Here is a 22,681-nt window from a genome sequence, read left to right as displayed (position 1 = left end):
ACCGAAGCGAGAGAGACAGAGTCGGGAGGGACGACAAAAAACTAGCGGGAAAGAGTCCGGGAGTGACGTCACGCGGCAGTACCACTCGACATCTTATTTCCTACGTGTCCCCGGCTATGATACGACGGGTAATCTACAAAGGGAAAACGAACCCCCGGCCACGAGTCCCGTGTCCCGCCCTTTCTTTCAGAAAAGCGCCAGGGCTGTCCGTCCAGCGAGTCCTGGGAACTGGGAACACATAACACCGGTCGACGTGTCAGGTGACGACCGCGATCGCTCCCGATAAGAACGTGAAATCGCCGCGGTTGATTCGCTCGCTGGGTTCGATTAATGTCGCGGGCACCCCCGATAATTGCCTTGCCCCGATACCTATTTCTCGCTGACGTATCATATTCGCGGAAAATGTTAGTTGATTAATGATGCTATTTGCGGGAGAAAAGTTCGAATTAGGGCCGTTTTAGAAAGAGTTCTACTTTTCTATTTGCGCAGGTATTTATTAATTTATATAATATTTATATAATATTTATATTAATTATATGTATATCTATTAATTTATATAATATTTATATAATTTATATATATTTATTAATTTATATAACATTTATAATGTGTATATTGTATAATAAAATATGTATATATTAATATATTAAAATTATAATTATAAAATATATTTATATTAATACAATATTAATATAAAATATAATATATATTATATATATATATATATATATCAAAAAATGAGTGATGACAGAATTCGCATGCAAGTTTGACGCGTTTATTTATTTCGATCGTGCGCAAACTGCATTAATACGTAAAACTCGCGCTAACCCGAACGACGATTAGCGTTGTAGATCACTGTTCGTGGGACGCACCGGATACATTAATATTCTTGAAGGAATAGTGACGCTGCCCTCGCGCGTAGGCAGCGTTCCACTTTATTCAGGTGATAGGTTAGCAATGCGATCCGCAATACACTGTACATATATTAATATCGCGACACGCAAGATCCAATTAGTCGCGGCTGTCCGAGGAAGAGCGATTTCTTTTTTTCGTAATTGCACATTTGCCATTGATGAACGCATTTGTTTGTTTGTCAAACGGTCCCGTCGTATTTCCGTAAACGGAAATTTTTTTCCGCCGAACCGAGAAAGGAATGTTCGACGTGAAATAAATGGGCCTCCCGTGCGTGTGTTTTTCGTTAAAATAAAAAAGATGTGAATTGCGTACGCGAGCAATACGCTAAACGAAATTAACTCGTACATCATTTTTTTTTTACCGGGGTCATATAAAAAGGTGCTGCATAAAACGCGCAAAATCGACGGAACGTAATTCATGCAAATTCGTGTAATTTTAATGCCGAGCTTTTCTATCGTATTATTCATTCCGTGAACGAGCTGTCAAAGGTGTAATTATATATCTACTTTTCCTTTTATCTTTATATTGCTTTTATATTACGCACTACAAAATTGCATATATATTTCCTCCATATTATCGTTCTATCATTTTTTAATTTAATGTAATTCAATTAATAAAGACTAATACAATTAAAACAAAAAGAAAAAAAATATATATGTCAAGATTTTTTATATTAATAAAAAATTATTATATTAATAAAACATAAATGCTATTAATTGTCGAGAGCAAAATATATAAAGCGAGAGAGGAAATATGTAAATATTTCACGACCTCGTATGATTTGTGCGGTATAAATCATTCAAGGTCTCCGGCATCACTGGCCGGGGCCCTATCACTGTAATGACATGTTGGCTGCGCCTTTCACACCGGCACGACCGTTCATTTAGAAACCAATGAAAAGATTGGGCGCAATTGTCTCGTCCTGTATCGGGCCGCATATGATGCTACTGACCCTACGTGGCTTTAATTCTCGTCTTGCATCGAGATCGATTCTTCGCGCATGCGAGTAAAATCGTCTGTAACAAAAATTTTAAGTGTTGCTATTCATCATCTTGAATGAAGAGTTTCTATTTTTTTTTTAATTTAAGAAAAGATGTTTGAAAAATATCATCTTTTTATGACTTACTCTTGTATCAAATTTCGCGAGTTTTTTTCAACATTTTCTCTCTTCAATATTGATATAAAATTTTAACGCTTCTTCATGGTTCTTTAATGTAAATTACTTTGTATCGCAAATAAAATGTACATTTTAAGAATATTTTTATGGCGACAAAAAATCAATTAAAATAAAAAACGAAATTAACTACCGGCATTAAACTCTTCTGCCTCGATTCATTGCAGAGAATGTCATATTCTCGCATCTGACCACAGAAATGGAAATTATTCAACTGGTATTAAAATCGCCGTTCTCTATTACGGTCATTTAAACCGGTATATTTATTTGTCGCCGTAAATGGTGCGTTAGCGATTCCATTAGCGAAATTGTGACATTGGCTTTTCGTGACCGGAAATGGGACGAATTTTCCGTGGGTACAAATCGAGATTCAAGGAACGGGGCGGGGAGGAGGCGGGAAGATTCAATCGTAAAAGAGATCATGTTGCTTGTGTATTATCGCAGTCAGAGAAATAACATTCGGATATAATGAAGCACGGTATTTTGTCGGAATAAAAATTTCGTCGTGTGGTGAAATATCCCGTCCAATTTAAAGGTCGAAAAATTACGACATATATTTCACGCCGGCTTTAATTTATAACCGACACGCTTTTTCACACATACCGGTCCTTTTATATTAATATCACGGATTTTCCGCTATCTTCAACATTATCGCGTCCCCGGGGGCCATCGCTTCTTTTTTCCTCATTGCAAATAGACATTTTCGGAAAATAAGATGATGTCGCCAGACTTGTTCAGAGGGGAACAATAAAAAAAAGAAAAAAAAAAGAAAAAGCACAAGTGATTTTTTTTCACCCTCGAGCTATCGCGCGATTTCTCGCTCGTGACTTGCATCGTGCATCACGATATTCGCGAAACGTCAAATTAGACGCGAAGCATAGTTGCGAAAAAAATTACTATACAAATCGACTATCCATCGAAACTCGTGACACGCGTATCCATCGCGCGCAAGTTTGGTCCACTTTGATCGCCCCGGAAGCGTTACTTTTCAGGGGCGGGAAAGGAGGAGAGACTGCGCGAATATGTGGCGTTTACAAGTCGTCTTCGTTCGAATGTTCAGAGCGTTCCTCGAATACATATTGCCTGCTGGCGGTAGCAGCGCAATTAACATCACTCGGGGCTCCGAGCCCTCCGTCCGACTCGTGGCGAAGGGGTTGAAGACGACGGGGAGGATCGGGAGAGAGAGTAATAGTTTTCCCAGTCAGTCGTTTCTAACCCCCACCCGTTGACGGTCGTCCTACTCCAGCACGTGTACATCTATCTCTGTCTCACTTGGCAGCGTCGATCTACGCATATTTCAGAACCGAATGCGAAAGGGTTATAATGAGCAATTCCTCCCTCCCTCCATCTTTCCCGAAAATTGAAGCAATAATAATAAATTAATTGTCCTGAGAATTAAGTTTCAATTTTTCGCCTTATTGTTGGCGAATCTCGTGACGAAACGTTGATACAGGATAATTTAATATTTAGAATAATATGACTGACAATGCAATTATATGTATATGTCGTTGTAATAACTTCGAGACATATCCGAATAGCATCTTTTGTCTACATCTTTCGAATTGTATTTTCTAGTAACATTTTCTTTCGAAGCATTGTCTTCTCATGATTTGCCTACTTTTACCACCATCCCTTTTGACACCCATAAACCTGCGCCGTCGTCGTGTATTTGTCTCGTCGCTATTTTCTTTTTTCTCAGTCTTTCTTCTTGTCTGCTTTCCGAGTAATATCTTCTCGTTTATTCTCTCCCGAGTCCTATCTCCTTTTTTTTTCTCCTGTCCTTTCTGTTCTTTCGCTCTCTTTGCATCCCTCAGATCGTAACTTCTCTTTCGTTTTTCCCCGGGATCTTTCTCTCTCTCTCTTTTTCTCAGTCCACCCTATGTATCGTAGCTCTTCATTCACCCCTTGGTCGGTCTTCCTCTCGTCTGCACTTTCGCTTCAACCTTCCATCCGCCTGCTCTCTTTCCTCTCCATGGTAGCCATGGTAACCGCTTCCGTCCCTGTCTACATTTCCGTCTTCGTCTGTTCCCGGCCACTCCATCTTCATGTCCATCCATTCCGAAAACATTGACTTTACCATGGCGGTTGTCGCATGATCGGTGATCCAAGGACGACGAAGAATCTGCGCAATAGCGGAAGCGCTTTTTGCCCGATTATTACGGTCGTGGAAAAATTTTCTAGCAAGCGATAGGAAACGCCAAATATAAAAATATCATTCATCACTAACGATACGTCTGCAGCGCAAATTTACATTTATATTACACAAGACATGAAAAAGTAATGAAGAAAATCGAGATTGCGAAAGGCTCGAGATTGCCTCTATCTCTCTCTTTCTCCCTCTCCTTCCCTCCCTCCCTCCCTCTCTCTCTCTCTCTCTCTCTTTCTCTCTCTCTCTCTCTCTCTCTTCACATGAAATATTTAGAAAAAGAAATTTTTATTTAGAATATCATATCGTGTACGCTACGTTAAAAGTTACATCAAGGAATTAATTTAAATCGTATTTAAAACATCGTTCTAATTGGATTTACTTTTACTTCTCTCTCACTCTCCCTCTCCGAGGAGCAAATGGAAGCGGGAGGAAGGAGGAGGAGGAAGGACTTCTATTTTAAGATGCGTTGCACAGTTGCAACGGAGCTAAAATAATAATCGTCAGGCATTTGCCTCGGAAAGAGAGAAAGACAATGCGGAGTAATTTTGTATGCGCGGAAAATGAGAGACGCTGGGCGCGACGATAACGGTAAGAGATCCTCGATAGAACTTTGATCCTTATCGTGCAACTTTGATGTAGACAATCGCGCTTTGAAATGTCTCGTTAGCCGTCCTGTATATCGATGTCGCGACTCGAGGTACTCGTCGCGGCGGTTTACCGGGATCTTTCCCGCGTAATACCCGAGTCTCGAGTAAACTATACATCGTAAAGCCGGCTCTGCAGCAGATATCTTAAAGCTAAATTTCCCAACAAGCTCGCAGCTCAGCAGCATTTAACGGCTATTTATTCTGAGTACACATTCACAAACGTCCGTATATACTACATTCTGTTGTGTGTATGACGTCGTGTTCATAAAAATATGAAATTGTAATTGTTCGCGAAAGATATCCGTCTTCGGAAATTGTGCTCGTCGAGCTCGATTCGCGAAAATTCGGTATTTAATCAAGATATTTAATATAGAAAATTGGGGTGTCTACTCTCTGGAAAATCTGAAATTCCCAGGGATTTCTTTTTTGAAAAATGAAGGAATTGTCATGGAATTTTATTTAAACTGGGAGAATTTCTTCAAAAAATCCTTTCTTTGATAATTTTGTCCTTATATTATAAACAGTCGGCAAATCAAGTGAATTACACGTTTAAAATATATTATGAATATTGAATATGCAGTACATATTTTTTATTGATAACTTTTAGTGATGAAAAAAATGAAAACTTTATGCAAATAAAAAATACTTATCTTCCAAAATTTTTTCAGTATATTTATAAATCTACCACTTGAAACTTAAGAGGCTCTGCATTTTTCTCTCGTACGAATGAAAGACATTAGAAAATTAAAAAAAATTTATTTTAGAAAGTTGCATCAAAAAATGTTTAAACTATTTTTTTACCTGGAATTTTGAACAAAGGAAATAGCTTGTAAGATGAGGGAATTTTCAGGGAACATTTTTTCCAAGATTTGAGGCGACACTAAAGATGGGCTATCGTAAATTACAAGATGCGATTGAAATTAGTTGCCCGGAAAAATATACCGATCGCGCGACTTTACTAAGGAATTATTTGTTCCGCGTTCAACTATTCTCAAAGGCGATGCGAGGCGATTTTTCATCGTAACCTGACTTTTCTTGGTTCCTCATTATGATTCCCTGGCGCAAACCGCCGTTCTCACTTTGTCACTGTCTAATAAAGCTTTTTGCTTTCTTGGCAGATTCACGGCGGCTCCGTGGTCTTAAGTAAACTTGACCCGGACCGTCAGTTAATGGATTCGGGAACACTCCCGGGTCCATTCGAGTATGCAAAACGACGAGCGGGGACGAGGTGGGAAGTGGGAGTAAACAGAACCATTCTGGCGATAGCGAAACCGCCGGTCGACTTAAACGATCAGATACACTTTGGTTAATAAGATTATTTCACGCTCCTGGTCAACCGTGTATGTTCCCTTCTTCTCGCGAGAGAGGAACCCCTGGACGAAATAGCTCTCGATTGGATATTTTTGCTTTCACGTCGTCCGGTTTCGAGAGAGGATTGTGTCCGCCTACGCATCCGAGGCGCACACAATACACTTTCTCCTTTATTTCGCACTCTTTCGGCTTGCAACGATCGCGATACACGTATCTCCACGTTAACGATGCAATTAAATCAGATTATTAAAGCAAGATTGTAATATCGATAATAGGCGCAAGCGGATCGAGGAAGTTGACTGAAAAAAACCGAGTGAATTATCGAGATATCCCCCTCGATTATTATCGCAAATTCTTCCGACAGATTCGTCTGCCCCCTTTCTCGAGCGGAAGCACACGAATCACGTATTAATTGGCGAATTAAAGGAAAGTTTGCCGCTATAACGAAGTTGCTTGCCGACGATTGCCGGTCGTTTGTCAATTTTAATTAAGCCTCGGCTCTTACGCAAGCGATTTCGCCTTTTCCTTGTACGCGCGCGAAACCGGGTATTATGTATTATTTTCTTATTGCACCGGCGAAACGTTAACTGCAGCCCCAGCTAGTTAATTCTTTTCGCGGTGAAGCCAAGCACTTCTTTCGGCGTTGCACACACACGCCATTACTATTATTACTTCCATTACGATGCTACTTACGCCGCTGCACTTGCAATCCGCGGTATCGTTAATTGTATCCTCAACGAGGATACCGCTATTGCATCGTAACGAAAAGTATGAATAAAAATGACTTTACGTTAGCTTTCGATCAAGGGCATTTTATGTCGACGACCATCTTTTATATTTTATTGATTTTGCATATTGTCTCTCAAATACTGTCTCCATTAGATACTTAATAAAACAGTTAAATAAATTAGAAACAAATTTAACGAGTGTAAAAGAAGAAAAAAAATTTTTTCTAATTTCCTGGTTTTTTTCTTTCAGATATGTGTCGTGAAAATTAAAGAAGATCCGCAAAATCCAAAGAAATTAGTTATTGAGATGGAAATTGCAGTTCATACACGCAGGTATGTAAATAAAAACTTGCTTGTAAGAATTTTATTACACATAAGGAAATGAAATCTTTCTCATCAGTTGTAAAACCCGATGCGCGATGATTCGAGTCACGTGCTTGATATTACCACATGCCCATGTAAACCTAAATTTCGGGTCAACTCGGGGGTTCTAGCATTGAAGCATCTCTTGACGGTGTCTCGTGGCTGATTTACATACCCGGACCGGACGCGCTCGATCCTCAATCGAGCCTCGTGGCGCTAATATCCGGGCAGTAAGTCGGTGCATTAATTGCATTAATTCCCGAAAGTAGCCGGCGCGACCTGGCTGTTTCGATCGACGACGACGGTTGCATATATCGACGATAACGTGCCCGTCGCTCGAGCAGGAGGCAGAGGGGGAGGGAGGGAGAGGAAGGGATGGGGTCATCGTCGACGCGATGAACAAAGATAGGGTCAATCCGACGTGGGAGTAGGAACGTCTGGTCGCAGTGGCGCATTTACATTTGCAATCGCATCGTCCGTGTCGTATCGTTTAATCCGCTCGCGCGACTTGCGAGAGCCTGATCGAGCTGAGTGCCAATGGCACTGTATCGTCGAATGAGGCAGATGCGAACGAGACGCGAAGCGGCGTTCTTGTACGAGGATCTATTTTTATGAACCCTAAAGAGCGCAGCGAGACGCAGAGCGACTCGTTTTATTTAGAATTTTCTTTTCTTCAAACACGCAAACGTTAATGTTCGCTTTTATATTTATAGATTTTACTGACATTAATTTATCGACGCTAATTTAGATTATTCCTTTTTACTTATTATCCTATGTTATTTTATGTTTTTATTATATTTATTGTATTTATTATTATTTTATATTTATTTATTATATTTATTATTATTTATTTTATTATATTTATTATTATTATGTTAGTTTATTTTATATTTATTATAGATTTTATCGACATTAAATGCTAAGATTATTATTTCTAATAATTCAATTTGCAATTTTAATTGAAATGAGAAATATTTTAATATATCCAGTTTTAATAATAATAATAATTTAAGATTAAATTTTTATTTCATTTCATTCAGATATTTTTAAAGATATTTTAAGACGAAATGTTTGTATTATTTTACATGTAGGAACTCTCCAACATCATAAGCATGTCGCACGCTTACGTCATAGTGTATACATATATCTAGGATTAATGATACGAAGAAACATTGCGTCATTGTGATAGAGCTTTGCTTGTTATATTTTCTTAAGAGCGTAAGAAAATAAATAAACAGGATGAATCCGGTGAATGCGGTTAAACGAATAAGAAAAATAGTATTTTAAAGCGAGCCAATTAAAATTGCATTTCGCGCGATATCAAGTTTTACCACCGTGCACAAGTAGAACAGATATAAATATTTATTTGATGTAATTAAATTTCGCTACACAGAGAGAGTTGCACACGAATTAAACAGTGTCGCTGCTGTGCATCTCGCGCGTAATATATTGTAATTTCGTAAAAAAGAAAATTCAACGTTATTACCAATTAACTGACAGCTATTATTCATATTTAATCTCGTGTTATCGGACGCCGCCTCTTGTTTTCGTTTTCTTCATTCGCAAAATATTGTTATGACATGCAATGTTTTGCTCGGTAAACGGAAAGTCGATGGCTCTTTAACAAAAAGTACGACACCGAACGAACCGACGTAATTGAGATTTCAACAATTGGACATTTTAACGCATTTTATAATTCGTTAGTAACAGTCCGCGCGCACAAAGAAAGCCAAGGGATTTGCTCTTCTCTCGCATGATAAACGCCCATTTTCCATTTTGAAACTTTTGAAACAACGTACAACCGCACAAAGTTGAAGTATGCGCACAGAAAATATTTCACATAAAATGTTGACCTAACGAAATATCGTGCAAATAAATGCGACACAATAAATGGAAGAATATTTTTATATCTTTCTCATAATTTTTTTGTTCCATTTTAAAATATTAGTAATATATATAGATTATTAACACTTTAAGATGTGTATAAAAATATTGTTGTGCGTGTATTTCGGAGAAAATATAAAAATTTTCTTAAAATAATAACATTATATTAAATATTGTACAAAACTTTCAATTTCTAGCAGCATCATTTTAGAAAATTCATGTGAACGTGCTTTTTTTTAATGTACGCAGATTCCCACGATATATATTCGACTTGATTTATTTGTTCCCGGCTGCTTTACAGAGATAATTGGCCATGAAAAGTTTACGATTACAACTTTATACTTCCTTCTTCGCAGACTTCTTTTCATAACTGACGATTATTAAAAAATATCTAGCTGAAGGATTAAGAAGATAAATATTAAGAATGCGCGGGAAGGCTCGTCGTTTCCCATACACTTATAAAAACACTTCCGGCCGAATTATAATTTCAAATAGATCTTTCAAGACGAAGAGAAAGATCTAGAGCGCGTTTCGCTTCTTTTTAAAAGAAGAAATCACTACTCCACATCAAGGATTTTTTTTTTCGTATGTCCACAGGAAAAAGAAGATCGCGACATAATATCGCATTCGAATACAATAGACGGCTTATTAGCATTTCGTACGTTCACCAGACCCCAATCACCTTTGACCCTTTCGAGCAAACGGTTTCAACTGCGATGCCTCAACAAAGTGTCGCTTCTCGTGTTGAAACTTTCAGCTTTCGCACCTGGTTTGAGTCGCTCCTTCTTTTCTTCTCCGAGAAGCTAAGTTGACGAACACCTTGAGAAAGTTTAACTTAACCAGACGTTTGTACACGAACTGTTCTAACGCATACATTTCTTTTCTCGAGCCAATTTGCTCAGCGAAAATGTCCAAAGATATCGTTGCATCGCGCAACAACTTTCTATAATTCTTCCAAATTATATATTTTTTATATATATATAAGATTGAATCTTAAATGGAAAATTTCTTTAAAAGGACGAGTTTACTTAAAATTAATTTAAAAAAGTCGAATATCTCAGAAGCGAAGGTTTTCGAGATTGAAATACCCCGGCTGTTATATCTAGAAAACCTCTTGATGCTTGCATCCTTGTGCTCAATCTTCCTTTCAATTACCTTTTATAATCAACGTTGTATGTGTGTGTGTGTACGGGATTTCAATCAAAACATAAATTAACCGAATAACCGGAAAAGCAACAAAAACAGGCGCAGGTAAGATTTATTCCATATGGGGCCGCGTAAAAGCGGCTCTCTGGCAAAAAAGTATCCGGCTCGAAGGTAACTAGAAAAAAGAGAGAGAGAGCCTAGCCTTGTCGGAGCTCTTTCACGCTCGCCGAGAATACATGGCAAAGAAACTAGCTCGAAGCTGGCGCATGTATGCGCCATGAGCGAGAAAAGAGGGAATCCTTCTGGCCTCCCTTTCTTTCCTCGGGCAAGAGAGAACGAAACGAGCGGGAACGCATCCTGTGAAGGAGCGCGTAGGTACGCACCTAAGTGAATCCGGGAGGAGAAAGCCCGCGACATCCTCTTCCTTTTTTTTTTTCCTCCCATCCGCGACGGAAGAGCGGCTAGAAAAAGTGTCCTGGAACCGGTCCAGGTGAAGGAATGTACGTACGCGCGCTTTCGTAAATCGGCAAATGGTGAACACCTGGTCGCCATCTCCGCACACCACGCCGAGATTTAATGGAATTGAAGATTACCGCGGCCAAAGAGTTCTTGCCATTGTTGCGAGCGACGTCGTTAGCCGTTTTCGGCGTATTTACCACCTTTATGAGTTTTTCGCTCATTTCATCTCGCGATACGATCGTTACCCTCTCCCCCTAGTTTTAATACTCGCCACTGTTTTTAAATTTCCCCGAGCAAAATATCGCCGGTCATTGAGAATTTAATAAGAGTTCAATTAGGGATTAATTGTGACACCGCAATATCACTTTTCGACGATGAGATCCTTGATCGTTATAAAATTATTAATGGCCGTAAAATTACTCGCTCAATCAGTAATGTAATTAAAAATTACAGTTATGTATCATTTCAAAATATCACTGATGAAAATGTCGCGTCAAACAACATTTTACATGAGATATTAATTCTTTCGTTTACATCAATTTATGCCATGTATACGTAAAAATTTTATGAAATAAAATTTTAGTAAAATAAAATGTAATAAAATATAAAACTTTAATACGAATCGCGCTGGAGAGATTTAGCTATTGGATTAATCAAGTTATCTATGGCGGTGATCGAAATAACCAACGCGATATTCCATGCAAGTCCGGTTTCCTGATGACTTGTCTCCGTAAGATTCGTCGGAACCAATAGAACGACAAAGGACCATCAAAGGAGCGCGCTCTAGGACTCTTCCGGATTCCTTTTACTATCTATCCAATGATGGCTCCCGGAGATCGTCGTCGTCGTTTTCGGTTGCCTTTTCTCTCCCACCGAAACAAATTAATATTTCTCCCTTTATCTACCTATCTGTCTGCGTTGACGACAACGTGCACCACGTCAAAACCACTTACCCTTCCCCGATACCGAGGACTCCGGTAATTAAGATAATTCAGGATGAAAAAAAGCGACGCTCCCGCGACTCAAGGAGCGGCGCGAATTGCGAGAAATCGCGGCGAGGCGGAAATAAAATGCGAATGCGAGAGTAGAAGCTCTGATGAAAGGATCCTCCAAAATTCATTCATGGATTCTGAGAGTCATGCATTTGAGGGTATTATACTTTTCGTCTTCTTCATCATTAAAGTGAGAAAAAAATATACATATGATATTTATTAACATTTTGAAGTTAATTCGACTAATGTAATAAAGCGATTGAATAATGATGCGACAGACAAAATACATTTAATTGAAATAGAAAAAAAAGTATGACGCAAATATCCATGCAAAATAGGCGATATTCAGTGTAGTTGAACTTGAGGCTTATCTGATAGCTATTTTTAGCCACGTGATAAATAACACCTCGTTCATCTCGATAAGTATGAATTAGATCGAGATAAAGGTGGGTCCCGTTACCGTAAATAGCGGACACGCTCGATAATAATTTGCTTAGTGAATTTCGTCGATGAAATTCGATACACTCTGTATATCGGAGGCGAAATTTTTCCAGCAAATTTCGTCGATAAGATCCTCGGGGAACTTACAAAGAAACGGCGAGTCATTGATATTAATTTAACAAATAATTGAGACTTGAATGATTGATATCGATATAAAAATGAAATACACGGTAGTCGAAAGCGTAAAATTGCGATCTCGAAATTGAACCAGGTAAAAGAAACGTCGAGGAGGAATGGAAGAGCATTAAAGTGAAGGGCTGGGCTCACAAATGCGATGTCCCGATAACGAGACAATAATGTGCGGTGGCCCGTGCCAATAATTTCAATTTACCGGGTTGCGGAGGTTTAACTAAGAGTCCTTGAGAAGGATGTTGCATCCTCATCGACGATGCATTCGCACCTGTACGGATCATGCAACGTGTGTGTACAGCGTTAAGATACGAGTATCAATTTAACGCCAGGGTAATTATTCGCGTCTCGCAACTAAATTGCGTTTATAAATGAAATTTATAAATGAAAGTCGAGCTTCCATTTTTTAGGGAATATTACGAATAATACATCATATTTTAAAAAAGAGAGTAATAAAATATCTCGTCCAAGCTCTCTTTAATTTTAATTAACGAGCTGTAATAATTTCTGTTATACATTTACCAAATATTTTTATAAACGCACTTGTCTTATGAATATTTTCAATATTTAGTTTTGATTATTGTAACTAGTTAATCTTGTTAAAAATTTTTAATTGGAGCTTATTACGAATTAAGACGTATACTAGGGAGATTAAATCGATGAATAAAAAATACACTCCTCCAACTTCTTTTTACGGCGTCCTAATTTCTATCATCTCTATCGTTTTGTTTCTTTTTTTTCCTCTCGTCGCAATGACTTGCCGTCTCGTTCTTAGGCCCAGGAGAGGCTCATTAAGGAATTCCACGTCGACTTGGGAAATCGCTATTATTCTCCGCGAGTTCTTGCGGCAATCAGCGCGTGGCGACATCGTCGCGGGTATCGCGGGACCAAATCTGCGCTTATTTACCGCAAAATTCGAATCCTCGTCGGGACCACCGGGGATATTGGCTGCGGTTAGGAAGATCGAAGATTGTATTTGTCCTCGCGACGGCGAATTTTTGCCGATTTTTACCCTCATCGTTAGCACGAAATAGGTATAAAGCAGTCAATTTATCGTTTTTCTTTTTTTTTTTTATATTTAGTATAAATTATCGCCCGTGTGTGAAGTCATCCTCGATTGTGTGAATCATCCGGCGTATCTGTGTCCGATACCGTTCATTCGGACGTGATTAATTCTATTTGCATTTAATTAGCGTCACAAACGAATCGGTGATCTAATTCTGACGTACTTTCGCTTTCAACAGATTCGATGAAAATTCTATTTATAATATCAATAATCGATACGCTATTCGCCATTCGGGATGTGGACGCTAGCTACTTTCCGGGATTACTTTAAGGCTGAAAATAGGCTTGAAATATTCCATACTTCTGTCTTTCGACGAACGTGTTATGTATAAGAGCGACCTTTGTTGTCATTTTTTTTGTTAGAGTCGAAGTTTACATTAGCATTGCGTACGGAAGATTGAATAAGATATACGTCGGTTTGCAAACATCGACCAAAGTCGAACAATAGACACGTTTACCTAGACGGTATTCTTAAAGTCGAGAGAGTGCAAGCGCTCAGTTTCGCTCGGAGCGTCAGAGGGATAACATCGCGTGTTAAGAGTAGAGTTTTTTCGGATAGTGAGGATTAAAGTTTAATCTGGATATAAAATCTGCACGCATTCGTTTCTTGCAGATCTCGTGAGAGATACACCTTGCTTAATACACATCAGGTATGATTGTATTCTTTCTTAAACGAATCATACACTGAGAAAAAAATCTGATTGCATTAATTAGAAATCTGGTAGATTCAGTCAGTATGTCTGTTGGAAAATGGACGAATCAGAATTCCTTTAGGAATTACCAGATGAGTAATTCCTTCCTGTTAAATTTGTCAAATTTTCTTGTTAATAATACTAAATTTACTTAAAAAATGGCATCATTGTGTCTACGTTTAGTTAATATAACAAAAAGTTTTATAGATCCAACTAGAAAATACTAACCAGATTCTTGTAGTAAAATTAATTAAACGTCCTATTTATAAAAAATCGAGTCTTATTGTGATAACTAGAAATTTTGCTCTTCTGGTTTAATCTTCTATCAGATACGTCTTGTTGATACAATCAAACCACTTTTCTCAGTGTATTGATCATACATCGACATCGAAATAACTAAATATTGTACGATATAGTTATCTAATTATATAAAGATCGTAGAAAAAATAACTAAATATATATTTTCGTTGATATTGAATCGAGATAACGCAATTTCCATAAATATCCGTTAACGAAAGAAAGAACCTGTCAAACAAGAACATAGATAGTGTCCCCTAAGTGCAGCTCCAGGAATTCTTACAAAGAGCATAGATAGTGCCTATCGCATATAAGCATAACATATAAGATTTCCTCCTTAAAAAGCGTGAATAAGAGAAGATAGCTGTTCACGATTTTTTATTTTTATTTAATTCTTGATGCAAGAGTTAAAGAAATCTTTCTATTGTTTGTATTTTCAACAGGAACTGTAATCGCCAAAATTGAAAATTAAAAAAATGGAAAATATTTTTCTGTATGAAATTTACGCGGCTTTTACGAGATTCATTGAAATTCACTGAAGCTTTTCCGGAAAGTTCAGACTTTATCGTGGAAACGAGAGGAAACTGCACACATGCGGATTGAGCTAATGCACCGCATGTGGATCTGCCTCTTTAACCTTGACCCTCGTAACAATAGCAAGCTCCCTTTATCGGAGGTGAATCATCCTCTTTCTGCTTCCCGTTGTTCGCCATAAACGTGCTTTGTCCTCTGATTTGAGTGTCATAAGTATACATGCTCGATCTTTTATTACGTTTATATTCATTCGTCAGGATTTCGTGCGGTATCAATCACGAATCCTACATTGTATATTCTTCGTCATAAGATAAGTCGGTAATAATCCAATGTGTTACACAGAGACTACTAAACCATATTAAATATATAATTTGCTATAAATATACAAAATTAATTATATAATTTATATATAATTATTAATTAATTATATATAATTAATAATAATAAATTTGAGAAAAAAATTAAAATTTATCATTTCAACATTTTGAAATTATCCACACACGCTTATATAAATATACAGAGTGTTTCTTAATAAGAGAGAGTGCGAAAAACCCCTCTTAATTTTCGACAAAGAATCATCTAAAATTTTTCGCTTATTAAGAAACACCCTGACATATAAACAAATAAATATATGCGATAAATTGACACGTAAGCGAAGTTCGCGAATTGTAAAATCCGAGGAAAATCCTCTTTTATTTTATTATGGACGAAACAAACACAAAGTGTGAGAGCTTCGCGAGAGACTTTTTCGTTCCTCTCGCTGTAAATAAAGGAAAGAGAGTACTTGATACGCATGTAGCATCAACCAGCGTGTCGGCATATGGGATTCTCGCGTTAACCTTGACCCTCGTATATATCGCGGCGATGGTACCCACCACGCCCCAGTCGGTGAACCATCCCATTACTTCCCCGTAAACGCTTTTATCTCGGCTTGTGCGAGCGGACGCGACTACTCTACACACCGCTCATTCCTCTTTTTCTTGCCTCTCTCTGTCTCTCTCCTCCCTCTCTTTCTCTTCTACGATTATATAGAACTCGCGGGTATCTCGCTGCTGGCTCGTATCGATCTCTTCGCCCGCTCAACATCCGCCGCCCGGTGCTCTCTTTCTTCATCCACCGAGATCACTCGTGCATCGAATATTCAATATGACATCGGATAATACGAGGTAATAAATTGAAGACTTGACGCGACAGAGAGAGTCTGCCGGTGCCATATTCTGACGTTATCATTTTTCGTCGAGGAGAGCCTTAGGAGTCGCGAGGGATAATTTTCTGTTTTTTCCCCCAACTTTTTCCGCCAATTTCTTACTTTCACGATATCTAGGACATAAAAGAGAGAGAATATTCCGACATATTTATATTTTTTTACTTATACACATTTTTTGAGAGCTTGAAAATTCTATACCATCCAAGGATGCTCCAAAGATGGCATTCTAATGTCTTGGATAACCGTTTTAGCGCACTCGTATTCGCGCAGAAATGCGGACAGAAACAGCTGCCATAGACGACGAAGGCCACCGGTATAAAGTATAATTAGTTTTACTCCTTATGGACGGAGAATAATAGTTCGACGTGGGTCCAATGTCTATGCGGCCGTTTAAACCAAAGAAGTCGCTTTGAAGAAAAAAAATGCCTTTGTGTATGTGACTTGCCGACTTTCCTTCGTCGGTAGTTGATCCTTCTCGAAGGCTGAGCCAGCCTTGGAGACCAACTGCGACATACCTGACCTATAACGAAACTTTGTTCCGGTAAATTCTCCTAGCCTGACTCGCCTCGAAGCAGTTACGCTCGGAAACGTGATTAACGCTTTGCTACAACGCCGAGGAGAGACGCTCCCTTGTTTGTTGAAGCCTAAATTCGTAGGAAATTCGAGTACAATCGAAGAGCTAAATGGACGAGGAAGGCGTATTGTGACAAAAATAATGTTCAACAAATTTCATAATTTTTTAGCGCAATCCGATCATTTTTCAGCAATTTTTCTGTGTCTGTAGAATAGTATATTTTTTTTCCATGAAAGAGAACGCGATTGATTCCACCGTCGCTTTAAGAAAACAGGTAAAACAATGTAACTTTCTGATGCAGGACGTGAAGCCCGGAAGAAATCCTGGACTTTTCTTGAAATGTTCGAGGAACTGTATCGCAAGAGGAGAAGAAAAGGGAGACGAGGGGGGGCAAGAGGAGAGAAAGAGCGGAGAAAAGCGCTGCTACAGGCATCAGGATGAAGGTACACGTATTCTTTTTAAGGCGGAACACTTTACTGCTGCTCGTTCCAGCGGCGGTAATGGAGGGAGCCCGGCCACCCTCGAGGAATTAATTCGGGGCTAAAGCCGAGGCGAGACCATCCCCGCCGATATCGAGTCGCTCGTCCGGAAGTGTTAGTGTCTACTTACCACTCCTTCAGTTAGCTTTTTAGTTGACCGCATTAGCGCAGTCTCTCGTTTCGCGGAGACACTAGGGCGATTTCTAATTTAGCCACTAATTTAAGCATTGGGGTGGTAGTCGACTTCCGGAGAGAGAATCAGATAGTGAAATTTCCATCTCGACGCGAGGGCAAATTTCACTATCTCCTCCAATTTTTTTTATTTCGCGTACGACATTAATTTTTTTACACCTGTGCATCGCGTAGTAATAATGGCAATTTATTAATTGTAATTTATATGATTATTTTGCACCTATTAATAATTATATTAAAAATATAATTATATTAAATAATTAAATTAATAATTATATTAAAAATATAATTATATTAAATAATTAAATTAATAATTATATTTAAAAAAAAATTCTTCGGTCACATCTGAATTATTTTGATATCGATATTTTAACAAGAGAATATCCCGGGGAAATTAATCGATAAAGAAAGTTATATCTTTATATTTAAAATTTATTTTTTAACTTTTGATGTACATGATCATTTTTTTACGAATATTAAGTAATGTTTGTGGATTTTTTTAAGCACTTTGAGACAGCTGCAACGAGATGTGCGATCCATATGTGACCAAGAACAAAGCGACGAGATTGAAAAGATGCGTGACCTTTAAGGGTTAGCAATGGTACCTTCCGAAATATAAAAAAATATATAAAAAGCGCGATACTTATTTAGATACTCAACACATGTGTAGTCATATTAACGCGTTGATCGAAACACTCGGGCATCCGTCATATCGCTTAGAAAGTCGCCTTTTGACTGGCTCAACGGAACAGCTCGTAACTCAAGCTCGTCATTTCGCTCGCTTGAATTTCACTCGCCGCAAACTGCCTGCCTGCGGGGTGCCCGCCGAGCAAGAGCCGGTGGTTGCATACCTCGCGTCACTCTGCTTCCTCACCCTGTGTTTAAACCTGAAAGTCCCAGAACCTCCTTTCTTCGTATTTACCGTGGTCCTGGAAGATTCTTGGCGCGGTTATGCCGCCTCTCTCCCCGGCTACTTCGTCCAAGTCTCTCCTATTCATCCCCCGAGACACGCAACGGTACCGACGTCGGTGCGAGTGAGACGACCGGCGGCTAGAATAGCGCGGCCAGACGGATGACGAGGAGAAGAAGCGGGAACAAGGACCGCGGCGAGAGAGAAAGAGAGAGAGCGAGAGAGAGAGAGTGGGAGAGAGAGCGGCGGCGCGCGGAGATGGCGCCCCCTCCACCGCCGTCGCGGAAACGGCCGAGGTTCGACGAAGCGGATCTCGGTGACCGAGGCTCAGTGGCTCAGTCGCGCGCGAGACGTGCAGCGTGCAGGGTCGCGCTCCTTCCGCTCCGCTCCGTTCCTTGTGTCGCGCGTGGAAAATCTCGGGATGTGACGCAGCCGGCCGTCGTTAATCGTGCGCGTGCGTTACGACAGTGACGTTGGTGTGGTTCTCTCGATAATAGCAGGAGTCTGTGCCGTTAACATCGTCACGACGTGCAATCCTCTCGTCGTGGGAGAGAGCGACGAGATTGTCTCGTTGACGCGTGGCACTCTGTTATCTCGTGTTATATCGTGTTATATCGAGAGCATCGGAGATTTCCAGCGAGTTATCTCTGCCGAATTTTTCGATCCATTGATTGTCACGGTGCACAAGTGCGGGGAAGAGATTCCAAAGATTTTACGAGTGTCCGGAAGTTTCGTGCTCTTCTAAAAGCTAGGAGTGCCCGATATCGTATTTTCTGCGAGTAGCCGCAACTAACTAGTCCAATTCCGGAAATTATCTCTGCGTCTTATCTCTGCGATTACCCGTTTATCGTGGCATCTCTCCTATCTTTTCCCGGATATCTAAATAATAGCGGTCGCGTAGAGAGGGAGACAGAGAGAGAGAGAGAGAGAGAGAGAGAGAGAGAGAGAGAGAGAGAGAGAGGGAGACAGAGAGAGAGAGAGAGAGACTCGGACCGATATTGAAAAATGAGTTGACTATTTGCGGGTAACCTTGAGCTCGCGATTAGAGGAGATCGAGCATAGAGTTGTGCGGCGACAACTCTTTGTTACGCGACGCGTGTGGCATGCGATATGAGCCTCGTGATACGAGAATACGCGCGAGTATCAATATTCTCGGTGGATCTTGTTTTCCGCGAGAGCTCGTGTTTCTCTCTCCGCTCTTTTGTGTTTTACCTCGATCGATTTTACCGTAAGAAAATCAGTTATCGCGAATCCATTCCGTTACAAAACACGTTTGTCGCATCTACACGTTAGAAATTCTTCAGAAAATCCACATCCGCGAGACGGATTTTTACAAGATTTACACTAACGCATTCAAATAAATATTTAAATAATTTTAATAAATCCATCGATAAACGAACGAGGCGAAAATATCTGTTACGCTATTCTCTAAAAATCGAACCGAACGCATTCACGAAGGTTAAACGCTTTTCAAGAGCTCTCGACCTAATGACTTCATTACCTCGAGTAAACGCGCGCGTGGCGGAGATACAAGGACAGAGATGGTAAGGAAAAAAAGATTGGACGCTCGAGAGATACGTTTCGCGTAGATTGCGAGAAGCCGGTAAAGCGTCTCATTACTCGCGGGTCATCGCACGCGCGCACGTCATCGGGGCCGTTTTACGACACGCGTTTACGATGATTCGACGAACGAGAACCTCTCGACCCTCCTCCCTCGCCCCGGAATCGTCGCACGACTACAATTTCCGCGAGCGATCCTCCTGCCCGTCCGTAGTCTGTAGTCCTCTCCCCCTTCGTCCCTCTCTCTCTCCGTCCGCCGCGCTGTCTCTCCCTCGAACGCCGGCTGGACCTCTTCGGTGCGTGCAGTTTCCGCGTTTTGTATCGCGCAGCCCCGACGCCGCTCTCTCGTGTGCGTGCGTACGTGTATGTATTTTCGGCGGCGAACAGATCGATCGACGCGAACCGGCCTCCCCCCCCCTTCAACCCCCCTCGTCGTCCGGTGTTTCTCGCTGTTGTCGTCGTTCAGTCGCGCGCGCCCATGTGACTAACTAGCGACGCCGATCCGATGTCAGCATCGCTGATCGTTTCTCGGCCATCGAGCCCGTTCGGTTCAGATCCCGCGCTCGTTTCGATTCCGCTCTTTGCGTCCCTCTGCCTCTCCCGCGATACTGCGGGATTTTTGGCTCGGGTGCGAAAAGCGGACGAAAATCGAGTAAATCCGCGCGAGCACGTGGAACGACGCGCTAAATTCGCGTCTCGGAAAAGCGCGTACTGTTTTCTTTCCGTTGACGTTTCTAATTTATACGCGAGGCCTTTAATTAATGTCTGATCGATGTATCTTTCAAAGCCGATTTCGGCGAAGGGCGAGGATAAAAATGCCGCGATGAAAATGTCGGCGACGATGCATCGTCACGGATCGAATGTAAAGATGAAAGAAAGCGGACGTGTCTCTCTCTCTCTCTCTCCTTTTCTCTTTCCCTCTCAAGGCTAACGGACCACACGTTATCCCTCTTAGAAACATAGAGAATCGTACGCTCGATTTATCTACGTCATATTGCCTCGTGAAAGTGTTTATTGCGCTGGTACGTCTTTCGCAGACTATAAACACAGGCCCAAGGCTCTTCGTTCTTCTTTCCGATCGCCTCTTCCGCCAAGCGTATCTATTTCGATCCGCGAGTCCCTATCTATCGTGCTGTCTTGCCTTTGAAGCGATCACAATGTTTCCGTTAACCTCCATTTTTCTACGACGCGGGTCAGAGATAAAGGCGTAAGGTAGCAAAAATCGTGTAAAAAAAACCGTGTAATATCGATTTAATTATTTCTGTCTTGCACGGTCAGGAGATTGAATTAAATACGAATCGTCGCTCCTCGTATATATCCTCCGCGATCTCCTCCCTCCTCGTCCTCTTATAAACTATCGTGAATTTACGATGTCGGAATTTTTGCCGTCTAAGAAAGTCGGGAGGGAAAAGAAACGAGTGGCGAGGGAAACGAAGGGGGGAGGGGGAGAGAGGAGGTAGGTGAACCGCTTGGGGAATTTTGATGTCCATACGTATAAGGCCGATGTATTAGTTATTACGTAACTTTTCTTCATCCTTATATAGCGTGAGAAGAATACGTTTCTTCGGGTTTGGAAAACGAATCTCGTCGAGTACACCCTAGTTCGTGTTGTACGTACATGCGAGAGAATTACATGTATCAGGAGGGGGAGGGGGAGCGGGAGCGCGAGGCCTGTTTTTTTATTGATAGTGCGACGATCAAACATGGACGTGCGCGAGCGATGTGATGGGAAGGGTGATACAGGGGGCGGTGGAAAGGGGGAGGCCCGTCGAGAATTTCCGAATGCAGCAGCATACCGACGGGAAATCCGCCGTATTTATAACGGCCGCACGTGCCCTTCTCTCTCTCTGTCTCTCTCTTACTCTCTCTCGGTCTCTCCTTCGAGTGGCGGCGATGAATAACTGATGCCATATCCAATCAGTAAATGGAATCCGCGCGGCCGTGGCCGGAGAGAGCCTCGCTAACAAGAATTTAAGACGCGAATTTCGGAGCAAATCTCACCCCACGTACTTCCATATACGTGTGCACGGATAACGCGAAATCGTATACGAGATATCAAGATATCTCGATACAGTCGTTGATCTTCCGTTCGATCGCGGATTAATTTATCCGGTCCGAGGCGCGTCACATTATTCTTGATCGAAATGAAATGACACACAGTCTGTCTCCGTGAAAATTCATTCGGTAGTTTTGTCGGGACCATTTCCGTCTGTCCGTGTTTTACGGCGAGGATACACTTGCGAAACTTGCCCGGTATCCGCGTGTACTTGGCTATGTACGGTTAATTCGTTAGTCGACGAATTAGATCTTTAATATTTCACGCAAGCTCTGGCGCGTACATTTAATATGAATACATTCAAGCGAGTTTACCAACACAAGAACGGACATCTCTTCATAGTCGAGATTAATGTGTAACGTGCGAGTAATATTAAAGGTATACTGAAATTTTAATAACTCGACACGAAATTTTTGCGCATTTTTAGAAAATATCAACCTTCCTCGATCTTAAACTTCCTTTTTTAAATCGACAATTTCAACAGATTTATTATAATATATATCACTCGGTATAATTAAAATTAATGATTACAAGGTATCTGTTTCTTGGAAAAACATGGAAAACCTGGGATTCTTTTGTATCTGGAAAAATCAGAAATTTCTCTCATGGAATTTTTTATTGAGACTCGGGGAATTTCTTTTAAAAAATCCTCTGATAATTTTACTCTAATATTGTAAATAATCGGCAAATCAAGTAAATTATATATTTCTAAAATAT

At 40.4% G+C, this 22,681-nt stretch overlaps 1 long non-coding RNA gene across 1 annotated transcript in view; it reads left to right on the top strand.

Moving 5' to 3' along the window:
• The window catches only part of LOC145962938 (uncharacterized), a 67,633-nt gene extending 50,031 nt beyond the window's left edge, over nt 1-17,602 (top strand). The window contains exons 3-4 of the long non-coding RNA XR_014436035.1: nt 7,175-7,257; nt 17,069-17,602. This is a non-coding gene — a long non-coding RNA (uncharacterized LOC145962938). The remainder of the gene's footprint in view (nt 1-7,174; nt 7,258-17,068) is intronic.
• The last annotated feature ends 5,079 nt before the right edge of the window (nt 17,603-22,681 follow it).

The sequence above is a fragment of the Camponotus vicinus genome, unplaced genomic scaffold, assembly GCF_025532165.1.
Source record: "Camponotus vicinus isolate PSW18456_S1 unplaced genomic scaffold, iyCamVici1.0 SCAF_12, whole genome shotgun sequence".
NCBI lineage: Eukaryota > Metazoa > Arthropoda > Insecta > Hymenoptera > Formicidae > Camponotus > Camponotus vicinus.
The sequence above is the reverse complement of the archived record's forward strand: the minus strand, read 5'-3'. Positions and strand labels throughout refer to the sequence as shown.